Source organism: Schistocerca cancellata, chromosome 3 (assembly GCF_023864275.1).
Source record: "Schistocerca cancellata isolate TAMUIC-IGC-003103 chromosome 3, iqSchCanc2.1, whole genome shotgun sequence".
NCBI classification, from domain to species: domain Eukaryota; kingdom Metazoa; phylum Arthropoda; class Insecta; order Orthoptera; family Acrididae; genus Schistocerca; species Schistocerca cancellata.
Window position 1 is genome coordinate 682,776,119 of NC_064628.1, and position 12,966 is coordinate 682,789,084.

Consider the following 12,966-nt stretch of genomic DNA (forward strand, 5'->3'; position numbering starts at 1 on the left):
CAGTACCTGTCAGCGATAATTGTGGTCCCAGAGATTCAGCTCCGACGATGAGGTGGTAGAAGAGGTTTATAACTTTCTGAACAGCATGCGGCGAGCTGGTATGACAGGGGCATACAAAAACTGGCACAGCGTCTACAAAAATGCATCGACAGTAATGGTGATTATGTCGAAAAATAGCTAAATGTTCAAGCTGTAAACTGATGCAAACCATTGCAGAAATAAACAGGTCTAAGTACTTATAAAAATAGGAGACCTTACTTTTGGGATTACCCTCGTAATAATAATAATAATAATAATAATAATAATACATGTATTTTATTTCGAATAATTCTTTCAGATGGTACGATAAATCAACATTGTTTCTCCTTCTTTGTTTCCAACTGCAGTTTCCTTTGGGCCCACACTTCTTTTCATTCTTCGAGAATGTTGTTCCGTGGCCGGCTTCTTCCCGTTCTTGATTTTTTTCATGTCCTGAAAGCCTACCTTTTTTATTGTTTCTTTAAAAACTGTTCTGTTTCTTATGGGGTTCATATTTTCGATACCTCTTTCTATTTCACTCTACCATGTGATTTTGGATTTGTCATTGTTTAGTAAGTCAAAAATTTGTTTAATTGCACATGTTTCCATGAAGTTTTAATCTCCTTTTTCTCATTATCGTAAAATGGGGGTATGGAAACAATTTTGAACTTCAAAATAAAATAAATAATAATTTTAAAAACAGGTATGAAAATCAAAATTACATGGGAGTATGGGTCTTGTGACTAATTTAAAGTTACAGTTAGATTTGGGACCTGGCTCATGTTTTTAACATAAAAAAATAAAATCTTGGTCTTTCTATTCACCCTGCAAACATGTGAAAATCTGTTTTCGATCTAGGAGAATAAGAAAAAAATTAACTCGTAAAAAAAAAAAATGTTTTTCAATACAAAATCTAGAAATGTTGAATGAAATGTGGTTTTTTAATCTGTTTTCCAAATTTTAACGTTAAATTAATGACTTTGGTATGTTTGTTGATACGCTAAGTCACTGACATGTTTAAAAATGATGTCCTTGAATCTACGAGTCGTATCCCCAGAAGTAACGAAAAGCTTTCTAACAGCATTTACCCTGTTGGAGCGGCTCACTAGCAACCTAGACAAACAAAGCCTTGGATGATATTCCCATTTGTTTTCCGGCACGATAGCACAGAACCCTTCTGGAAGTTTTCGTTCCATTCGATTGTTAAGTTTTCAACTTTCAGATACAGTTCTGTATTAAACCTGAATCTGCATTATGATCCACGGCTGGTTCTGGATTCTTCTTTCAGTTTCTTCTGATTTTTGAGTCTCCCATTGTAGTCACTTTAAGAGTTTCCGCTGCGTAGAGTATTTCTGAATTTCTGCTCTTATCACTTTTTCACACTGTTTCAGTTTTGTCTTCCAAGTTAAAGATTTTTTGGAATACATGTTTCTTGTTATTTGTAAGACCCTCTCCATTTGATATATTCTAATCTTTATTGTTGTCTTTTCCTTTATGGTTTTTGATATTGGTTCACTTAGATATTTAAAACAGTCTACTTTAGATATGGTGTTGTTATTTATTTTAAGCTTCTGAGGTACATTACTGATCTTTATCATGAAGTACGTTTTTTCAGATGTTATTTATAAACCTAATTTTGCTGCCTGACGTTGTAGTTCTGTGATTCGTTATTGTACACTTTTAAGTGATTCTGTATTAAGTGCCATGTCATGTTGACTTTCTTCCGAGCTCTGCAACCTTAATATTTATGCCCTACCTCCATTCTCTAACCTTTTTCTCTAACGCACAGTTAGAAAGTAAGGGCGACAAGCCATCTCCTTGTATTACTCCTGATTTTATTTAAAAATTTTTTGATAGTTATCCCATAAATTTTGGACTTGATATTGTGTTGGCTAAAGTAGCTTTAATTGTTTGTGTTTTTTTGTTTTCTAGTACTGACTCTTTTAACATTTCGAGTGATGTTTTTGTATCAAAAGAATCGTACACATTTTTTAAATCTACAAATGTTCCCACGTATTTCAAGATTCTGATTTTCTTAATTTCGAAGATGTGATTAAGGTCTATGATTTGTTCTACACGTTATGCGTTTTATTACAATGACAGTATGTTTACATCAGCGCTTAGTACATCACTTTAGTATAGTGTCGTCGTAACTGCCGTCTGCATCACGTCTGCTGTGCAGCGAGCTACCTTAATTTAAGTATTAACTGTATTTTTCTTACTTGTCACTTCTTCTTCCGTGTGTATTTGCTTTTAGGAAGCTTTATTTTTCGAGTGCTCTTAATAGTGTTCCATAGATTTCGTGTTTGTTTTGAATACAGTAAGAGAGAGTCCCTGTAGTCAACCATAGTGCCAGTAGTGCTAGAGTTTGTTTTCAATACAGTCCAGAGACAGGTAGTGCTATTTTCATTGTTTTCTACAAGAAGTGGCTAGCAACCACACTTTAGTGAATAAGCAGCCGCCTTTAGTGAATTAGCAGTCTAGTTAAAGGTTGATTAACTCCCTTCAGTAAATTGTTTCCTTAGGATGGATAGGATGTGTGACTGCTGTGTACGGACGCAGGAGGAGCTGGCCACTGTTCGCGAACAGCTGAGCGTGTTGATGGCCGCGGTCAGCCGTCTTCAGGCTGCTGCCTCGGAGTGTAGCGGCAGTGGGGAGTCTGGTGCGTCGCAGGGTACACCCCAGGTGTTACATGCTTCACCCACTGTCCCTGCTGTCGAGACATCTTCGCGGGTACCGGGCGCGGTTGGGCCACCCTCTCCCCAAGGGGAGTGGCGGGTTCAGCGGCGTTCGCGGCGCACGAGGTGGAAGGTCAATGTGGAGGCTGGCCGTGTGGCATCGCCCGCTCTGCCTGTGACGGGACATGTGGCTGCTCCTTCAGCAAGGTCCGAGCAGGCACACGGGGGGAGGGGTTTATTAGTTATTGGGAGCTCCAACGTTAGGCGGGTGATGGAGCCCCTTAGGGAAATAGCGAGAAGGTCGGGGAAGAGGGCCAGTGTTCACTCTGTCTGCTTGCCGGGGGGTCTCATCCGAGATGTGGAGGAGGCCCTACCGGCGGCGATAGAGAGCACTGGGTGCACCCGACTGCAAATTGTTGCTCATGTCGGCACCAATGACTCCTGCCGTTTGGGTTCAGAGGTCATCCTCAGTTCGTACAGGCGGTTGGCGGAATTGGTGAAGGCGGAAAGCCTCGCTCGCGGGCTGGAATCAGAGCTAACTATTTGTAGTATCGTTCCCAGAACCGATCGCGGTCCTCTGGTTTGGAGCCGAGTGGAAGGCTTAAACCAGAGGCTCAGACGATTCTGCGGAGATCTGGGGTGCAAATTTCTCGACCTCCGCTATCGGGTGGAGAAATGTAGGGTCCCTCTGAATAGGTCAGGCGTGCACTACACGCCGGAAGCGGCTACAAGGGTAGCGGAGTACGTGTGGAGTGCACATGGGGGTTTTTTAGGTTAGAGAATCCCCTCCCTAGGCCCGACAAGACGCCTCCTGAGACGCGGCAAGATAGGAGTAGGCAAAATGCAACAGGGAATAACAATATTAATGTGCTAATAGTAAACTGCAGGAGCGTCTATAGAAAGGTCCCAGAACTGCTCTCATTAATAAACGATCACAACGCCCATATAGTACTAGGGACAGAAAGTTGGCTGAAACCAGACGTAAACAGTAACGAAATCCTAAACTCAGATTGGAATGTATACCGCAGAGACAGGCTGAACAGTGAAGGGGGAGGCGTGTTTATAGCGGTAAGAAGTGCAATAGTATCGAAGGAAATTGACGGGGATCCGAAATGTGAAATGATTTGGGTGAAGGTCGCGGTTAAAGCAGGCTCAGACATGGTAATTGGATGTCTCTATAGGCCCCCTGGCTCAGCAGCTGTTGTGGCTGAGCACCTGAAGGATAATTTGGAAAATATTTCGAGTAGATTTCCCCACCATGTTATAGTTCTGGGTGGAGATTTTAATTTGCCGGATATAGACTGGGAGACTCAGACGTTCATAACGGGTGGCAGGGACAAAGAATCCAATGAAATTTTTTTAAGTGCTTTATCTGAAAACTACCTTGAGCAGTTAAACAGAGAACCGACTCGTGGCGATAACATATTAGACCTTCTGGTGACAAACAGACCCGAACTATTTGAAAAAGTTAACGCAGAACAGGGAATCAGTGATCATAAAGCGGTTACGGCATCGATGATTTCAGCCGTAAATAGGAATATTAAAAAGGGTAGGAAGATTTTTCTGTTTAGAAAAAGTGACAAAAAGCAGATTTCAGAGTACCTGTTGGCTCAACACAAAAGTTTTGTCTCAAGTACTGATAGTGTTGAGGATCAGTGGACAAAGTTCAAAACCATCGTACAATATGCGTTAGATGAGTATGTGCCAAGCAAGATCGTAAGAGATGGAAAAGAGCCACCGTGGTTCAACAACCGAGTTAGAAAACTGCTGCGGAAGCAAAGGGAACTTCACAGCAAACATAAACATAGCCAAAGCCTTGCAGACAAACAAAAATTACGCGAAGCGAAATGTAGTGTGAAGAGAGCTATGCGAGAGGCGTTCAATGAATTCGAAAGTAAAATTCTATGTACTGACTTGGCAGAAAATCCTAAGAAATTTTGGTCTTATGTCAAAGCGGTAGGTGGATCAAAACAAAATGTCTAGACACTCTGTGACCAAAATGGTACTGAAACAGAGGATGACAGACTAAAGGCCGAGATACTAAATGTCTTTTTCCAAAGTTGTTTCATAGAGGAAGATTGCACTGTAGTTCCTTCTCTAGATTGTCGCACAGATGACAAAATGGTAGATATCGAAATAGACGACAGAGGGATAGAGAAACAATTAAAATCGCTCAAAAGAGGAAAGGCCTCTGGACCTGATGGGATACCAGTTCAATTTTACACAGAGTACGCGAAGGAACTTGCCCCCCTTCTTGCAGCGGTGTACCGTAGGTCTCTAGAAGAGCGTAGCGTTCCAAAGGATTGGAAAAGGGCACAGGTCATCCCCGTTTTCAAGAAGGGACGTCGAACAGATGTGCAGAACTATAGACCTATATCTCTAACGTCGATCAGTTGTAGAATTTTGGAACACGTATTGTGTTCGAGTATAATGACTTTTCTGGAGACTAGAAATCTACTCTGTAGGAATCAGCATGGGTTTCGAAAAAGACGGTCATGTGAAACCCAGCTCGCGTTATTCGTCCACGAGACTCAGAGGGCCATAGACACGGGTTCACAGGTAGATGCCGTGTTTCTTGACTTCCGCAAGGCGTTCGATACAGTTCCCCACAGTCGTTTAATGAACAAAGTAAGAGCATATGGACTATCAGGCCAATTGCGTGATTGGATTGAGGAGTTCCTAGATAACAGGACGCAGCATGTTATTCTCAATGGAGAGAAGTCTTCCGAAGTAAGAGTAATTTCAGGTGTGCCGCAGGGGAGTGTCATAGGACCGTTGCTATTCACAATATACATAAATGACCTGGTGGATGACATCGGAAGTTCACTGAGGCTTTTTGCAGATGATGCTGTGGTGTATCGAGAGGTTGTAACAATGGAAAATTGTACTGAAATGCAGGAGGATCTGCAGCGAATTGACGCATGGTGCAGGGAATGGCAACTGAATCTCAATGTAGACAAGTGTAATGTGCTGCGAATACACAGAAAGATAGATCCTTTATCATTTAGCTACAAAATAGCAGGTCAGCAACTGGAAGCAGTTAATACCATAAATTATCTGGGAGTACGCATTAGGAGTGATTTAAAATGGAATGATCATATAATGTTGATTGTCGGTAAAGCAGATGCCAGACTGAGATTCATTGGAAGAATCCTAAGGAAATGCAATCCGAAAACAAAGGAAGTAGGTTACAGTACGCTTGTTCGCCCACTGCTTGAATACTGCTCAGCAGTGTGGGATCCGTACCAGATAGGGTTGATACAAGACATAGAGAAGATCCAACGGAGAGCAGCGCGCTTCGTTACAGGATCATTTAGTAATCGCGAAAGCGTTACGGAGATGATAGATAAACTCCAGTGGAAGACTCTGCAGGAGAGACGCTCAGTAGCTCGGTACGGGCTTTTGTCAAAGTTTCGAGAACATAACTTCACCGAAGAGTCAAGCAGTATATTGCTCCCTCCTACGTATATCTCGCGAAGAGACCATGAGGATAAAATCAGAGAGATTAGAGCCCACACAGAGGCATACCGACAATCCTTCTTTCCACGAACAATACGAGACTGGAATAGAAGGGAGAACCGATAGAGGTACTGAAGGTACCCTCCGCCACACACCGTCAGGTGGCTTGCGGAGTATGGGTGTAGATGTAGATGTAGAGTATAACTTCCAAGAAATTGCGATTCAGAGGCAAAAAGCATTTGAAAATAGTTTGGCCGAAAACTGACGTGTTTCCTGCAAGTGATTTAAGAACTGAAATAACAACAAATCATGAGTTACGACAATCAAAATTTAGACAATACAGAACCGAAGTGTACATTTACCGTTAAGATTATTAACGTTGTTACGTGCTTTCTACTATTATTGAGCTATGTTGCTATTAACGACTGTACCGAGGTAGCGTACTGAAACCATTACACAAATACATTTGCCCAAGTAAAATCTCTCACAGAATACCTTAACGTGAACTCTGATGCACAATATGCTATGAAACAGAAACATAGTCCTTGAAAACTTTTCAGCAGCAGTAATGTTCTCCAGAGTCTAACCTGCGACTGTCGAGTCTAGGGCATGACTTGACTGTAGGATGCAACTCTGGAATGCGACTGCAGCTGTCTCTCACCGTGCAGGTGACTATACTGGATCCGAGTGATTGATTGTTGCTGCCAGAATAACGATCTCGTCAACAGTTGGTTCTCCTGGATAAATGACATCATCGTTGTTCCTTCTTGAATGCGATTTCTGTTGAACAGCTGCCGAGACATGTGCCGATCACTGCCTTGCCTGTGGAGCAGGCAACCCGGAACGCAGTGATGTGGGAAGTGATGTATCTGCCAGGTGTAAACTTAGGATCCATCACTTTCACTCAGCATTACGACGGAGAACACAGATCTGTGGATTATGACCACGTGCGCATGTAAACAAGGAGGATGCTGTTTCTTTCAGTCAATAACGCCTACTATTGGGTAGTAAGACATTGTTTAATTTCTTTTTTTGTAATTAGTGAAGAAAGATCTTTCTGTTTTGGCTAACTCAGTTTTCTATGGTTTGACGGACGTACTTCTAGACCCATGAACCGTGATGTGTTTGCTCTCGGTAAGAGGTGCACTTAGTTTGTGAATGGACACCTTTACCTGTCTGGCGTGATCTGTTCATTGCAGGTGCTACGAAGGCAACCCCATCGTCATGGGATAACAACTGAGAAGCACTCTGTGTAAACACAGCTTGTAACTTTGTTTACCCTCTTGCCGTTTTCGAGATTTAATTTTCATGTTATTTTATTCTGATAAATTTGGAAACTGGTATGTGGAAAAATGTGAACACTTTCACTAAAATGTCTTATTTTTAGGGTGAGTTGGTATCATGATCCTTTGGGCAAAAATGGTTCAAATGGCTCTGAGCACTATGGGACTTAGCTTCTGAGGTCATCAGTCCCCTATAACTTAGAACTATTTAAACCTAACTAACCTAAGGACATCACACACATCCATGCCCGAGGCAGGATTCGAACCTGTGACCTTAGCGGTCGCTCGGTTCCAGACTGTAGCGCCTAGAACGGCTCGGCCACACCGGCCGGCGATCCTTTAAGCACCCCCCCCCCCCCCCCCCCCCCGCCACACGCACACACCACTTGCATCTGCGACTGCTGTACACATAGCGGGTCCACTAGTTCACTTTTCACCTGCATCTCCATAACGTTCTTGCGTTTACTGAATAAACCGGTGATGAAACGCTCTGCTCTTCTTCGGATTTTCCTTGTATTTTCTACTAAACCTTCTTAATAATAGGCCCAAAATGTTATACTGATCGTCGAATGTTCAATAGAAGTGTTTGTTTCCACCGAGGAAGTGTGATAGGACCGCTAACATTCTGAGAATGTGGAGATATTAGTTGTTAACTGCCGTATCAAAAATAGGACTAAATTCGAGGAAAAAATTCCTGAGAATGTAAGTCTGGGGTACAACATTGAGTGGAAGTGAATCATAGTCTACGGTAAAACTGGAAATGAAGAGAATCGCAGGGCGTAAGGTGTGCCGTTATAAAGAGCTACTGAAAACTAAATGGACTGGCAAGATCGGAAACGAGAAGGTTCTTGACAGAATGGAAGAGGAAAGAACTGTAGGGAAAACATTAAGTTAATATGTGTTAAGGCATTAGGGACTAGCTTTTACAGTACAAAAGAGAACTATGTAGAGCAAAAAATGTAGGGGAAGAAGGGGATTGGAATATATCCAACAACTATCAGAGGGCGTTGAGTACAAGCGCTGCTTTAGGATGAAGAGATTGGAATAAGAGAGTGGTGGATGGCATCAAGGCAGTCAGAAGACTGATGGGAGAAAATTGTTTTAACTCGATGTTTTCGTCAATAAGCGGAACAGACATACAGAAAGATGCATGACAGTCGCTTCCTAGATAAATACGGACCAAGTAAAATAAAAATGACTCTAAGAGCCACATTTTAGTTCAATAGTGTCATTTAGAGAATTATGAAAAACGAAAATATTACACTCTCGTAACGAAGTAGAACACAGGCAAACTGATACAAAAAACCTAATGGCAACTCAACTCTTGTATGGGGACGAAAGCCATAAGTGAAGACTTCAGGAAATTCCAAAGCCAGATTGTGCGGAAAGCCTATCGGAAAATTGTAAAAAGTTGTGGCCTTAAGAAAAGTCACGGAACGCATTCATCTCAGAACCGTAGAACACTAATAAAAAAAAGGAGTTAAAAACGACTACATGTTAAGTCCAAGCGACGGAAGGAAAGAGAGCTAAAAACAGGGACTTCGACAAAGGTCTATGAAACTGGCCATAGAGAAACGGAGGTCCTGAAATAAAGATTAAATGTCCTTCGCCATATTGCTACGACGGATTAAAAGTAAAACGCGGTCGACAGCCCGCACGTCGTTCGCTAAAAAGGCCATTAACTCAGACGGTAAACGTAAATGAGGACATAAGTGGTTAGAAATGGAAATGGCGAACCGTCAGAGGTTGAGAGCAATGAGCACCATGTGGTGGCGGAGCACCACTTAACAAATGGCGATGACTAAAAAGAGAGTGCCCAGTACGCAACCCAGCTAAAATGGTCTCCTAGTAGCTAGAGGGCAGAGAGGATGTCGTCCAAGCCGACGGGAGAGGCTTAATTCCCCGGCGCGTGTTCCCATGAAGGGAGGACCATTGGTATGCCAAACAGACACCACCTGCAGTCAGACGGCGACACAGAGATCATCGGAGGGAGTGGAAGAACTAGCGGGCCAAGATACGAAGACTGCAGCTTTTGCAGCAGCTTCAGCGGCCTCGTTTCCCGTCAGACCGACGTGTCCAGGAACCCACGTAAACATCACAGTGGCCCCATCAAGACTGAGCAAGTGATAGCTTTCATGGACCAGTTGCACTAAGGGACGGACGGTGTACAGCACACAAAAGCTTTGAAGGGCACTGAGAGAGTCGGAGCAGATGACGCAATTGAAAAGTCTGTGACGCAGGATGTAGTGCGTTGCTTGATATAGGGCGAAGAGCTCTGCTGTAAATACTGGGCTGTGTTCCGGAAGCCGATACTGAAAAACGTCAGCGCCAATGATGAAGGCACACCGGACACCACGATCAGTCCGAGGGGCATCAGTGTACACAAAAGTAGTGCCGAACTGGGACTCGAACCCGGATTTCCCGCTTACCATTAGGCTATCCGAGTGGGCATACCTAAACTTCCACATGTCGTCAGTCATGTGTCTACAACCTTCACTCGTACATTCATTATGTACGTCTTTTAATTGAAAGTCGCTTGCGCTGTGTCGCCAGATAAATACAACATTGCAGTATCTGTGTTGTTCAGAAGTAGGATGCAACGTTCCATCGGACATGCACACATGATGTTTGATGATGATGATGATGTTTGGTTTGTGGGGCGCTCAACTGTGCACTCATCAGCGCTCGTACAAAATCCCAATTTTTACACAGTCAAATTTTTGTACACAGTCCAATCTAGCCACTGTCACGAATGATGATGATGAGATGTAATGAAGAGGACAACACAAACACCCAGTTCCCGGGCAAAGAAAATCCCCAACCCGGTCGGGGATCGAACCCGTGACCCTTTGATCTAGAGACATCAATGCTAGCCACTAGACCACGAGCTGCGGACGCACGGGCATGATGTTTGATAACGTTCACACACCTGGAAAGTTTTAATCGAAGACACTAAATTAAATTTGCTTATGTGGAAAATTGAAGAGTTTTTTATGTGGCTTCCTACTATTTACCTGATGCCGAATAATTTAATGTTTTGCTGTTATGGATACTGTTCTCGGAAGCTGCTAGGAAGCAGCTGGAGGTGGTGAATGAACTGTCAACGGTGGCATTTTTCAGTCGAGCGGGTCTCGGAATCTTTCTGAAGGTGGTTAGATAGCCCCGGAGATTTAAACGCCGCGCGGAGTGGTCGCCCGGTTACAGGCGCCGTGTGTGGAATAGCCCGACCCCTCCCGCAAGAGGTTCGAGTTCTCCCTCGAGCATGGGTGTGTGTAGTCCTTAGCATAAGTTAGTTTAAGTCAGAGGTTCCCAAACTTTTGTTTGTCACGCCCCCCTTCTGTCGAAAAGAAAACTTCCGTGCCCCCCCCCAAAAATATAGAGATTTTTATTAATTATCAAGAAACTATTGAAAAATTTGTGATGGTGACGTCATGTAACATGGTGGGCTGTTAATGTATCGAGTCGCAGTTATTACGTCATCAGTCCAGTCTTGTGATTATAAGCCACTCCGAAAATAAAGAAAGTCCTTGGTAAACAAGGAAAAATATTTGCGACCTTTGCAGATTAGTGGATGCGGGCTATTATGTTGAGTGTAGCTTATTACTTTCACTCATTATAAAAAATAGTCACTCAGTCACGGTGTTAACGAACATCACTGATTTGTATGCCTATAGCGTTCCCCGTTGTCATTGCACATAGGTTGGCATTTATGTCAACGACGACAGTTACCGAACGGCGACAAAGATCCAGTTCCCAGAACCAGACAAAAAATAAAAAATTAGTTTTACCCAATAATCGCGCAGACTACACAGAACTTTAAAAAATATGAATAAAACAACTTCATTACCTTGATTACATTCCCTTGCTGCACACCATTTCTTCACCCGTATACGATTTATCACTACTCTTCGCTTGCCATATCTAGGATAAACTTTCGCTGTGTCTTCATCCAGAAGAAATGCTATTATTAGTTGAAATAACATACCATACGTAACATCAGAATCCATAAGGATCACACGCAGTATTTATATTTAAATGAGATTCACTATGTTTATTTTATATTGTTTCTTCGAAATAGTTTTTTATAATTTTACAGTATTACCTACATGTAAGGATAGTTAGCAGGAAAATAACAAGTTCTCTTATAATGTGACGTATTTCCACACACATATGGCAAGAAACAAACAAATAAATCAATGTGAAGGATGAGCTTGCATATTTTTTACAAGATTTTGAAGTCTTGGCTGAATAGTAGAAACTGCGCAACGTAAATCATTGGCAATATAAAGTTTGCTTCTAAGCTTATTTTTTATCGCCACTACCGCTGAAAATGCTCTTTCGCACAAATAAGTGCTAGAAAATGGTAAATACAGTTTCAGTGCTTGTTCTGCTGTGCTGGGATACACCGTGAGATATTTCACCCAAAATAAAGGCTTATCCATCTTCTCAAAGTCATTCGCTGCAGAATCATTTTCAATTTCTAAGACTTCCTCTTGTAGTCTGTCTGGCAACACATCCACGTCAACGTGAAATGGATCCGTCGCTAACCTATAATAAATTTTATCATCACAACTGTTAGGGAAGTATCGTTCGAATTCATCAGTGAGGTGCTGCAATTGGTTTGATATTTTACTCTTAGTATCAGTATCCTTCAGATCGTTTCGAAATCGGGCTTCTTCCAGGATTCTAAACAATCTGGTAAAGCAGGAATAATTGCAGGCTAAAATTTTACGTTTCCATAGTTGCAACTTATCAGTAAACGCTTTGATGGTATCCCGATGAAAAATTATGTTTGACTCTCCACCTTGTAATTTCAAATTCAATGTGTTTAAAGATTCGAAAATATCTGGCAGATAAGCCAATGGAACACGAACACCTGGCTTTCTAAATTCCACATACAATTCAGTTTGTTTGTTATTTTCCAAAAACTGCATCGCTTCGTCTCGAAGTTCAAATAATCTTCCTAGCATATTTCCTTTTGAGAGCCAGCGTACTTCTGTATGAAGTACTCTGCTCAGAACGAACACTTGTACTAGTTTCGCATTCACGTTTTGCACATTTTTCTGGTGACAAAGGGCATAACCCTGGCGTCCAAATTACGAACCCGCCAGTTCGTTTGAAGCGCATACAGTCTATTAAAGTCTCTGTAATCGCATCACATGGGGATCCGCGGGTTGACAGGGTAATAAAACGGCATTTTTGCAGTTACGCAGTATAAGTGATTATTACTCTGATGAATATAGCCTACTACGGCTAAAAGTTATAACATGATTACGTTCAGTTCATGTGTACAAATGTACGGAATAGTTAATACCTGACTTTTCTGTTTTCCAATTGTCAGAAGTAAGTTGTTTACAAATCTGATATATTAGAATTAACGAATATCGCCTTCATAATTTTGAGAGTTTCTGTGTGTGACATTCTAAACGTGACATTCTAAACGTGATCTTCAAAAGCTGTATGTTCTAGGATAGCTTATTGAGATAGGACTGCGGGAAGTGGGACGCCAAACGATTGCATTTAGCACC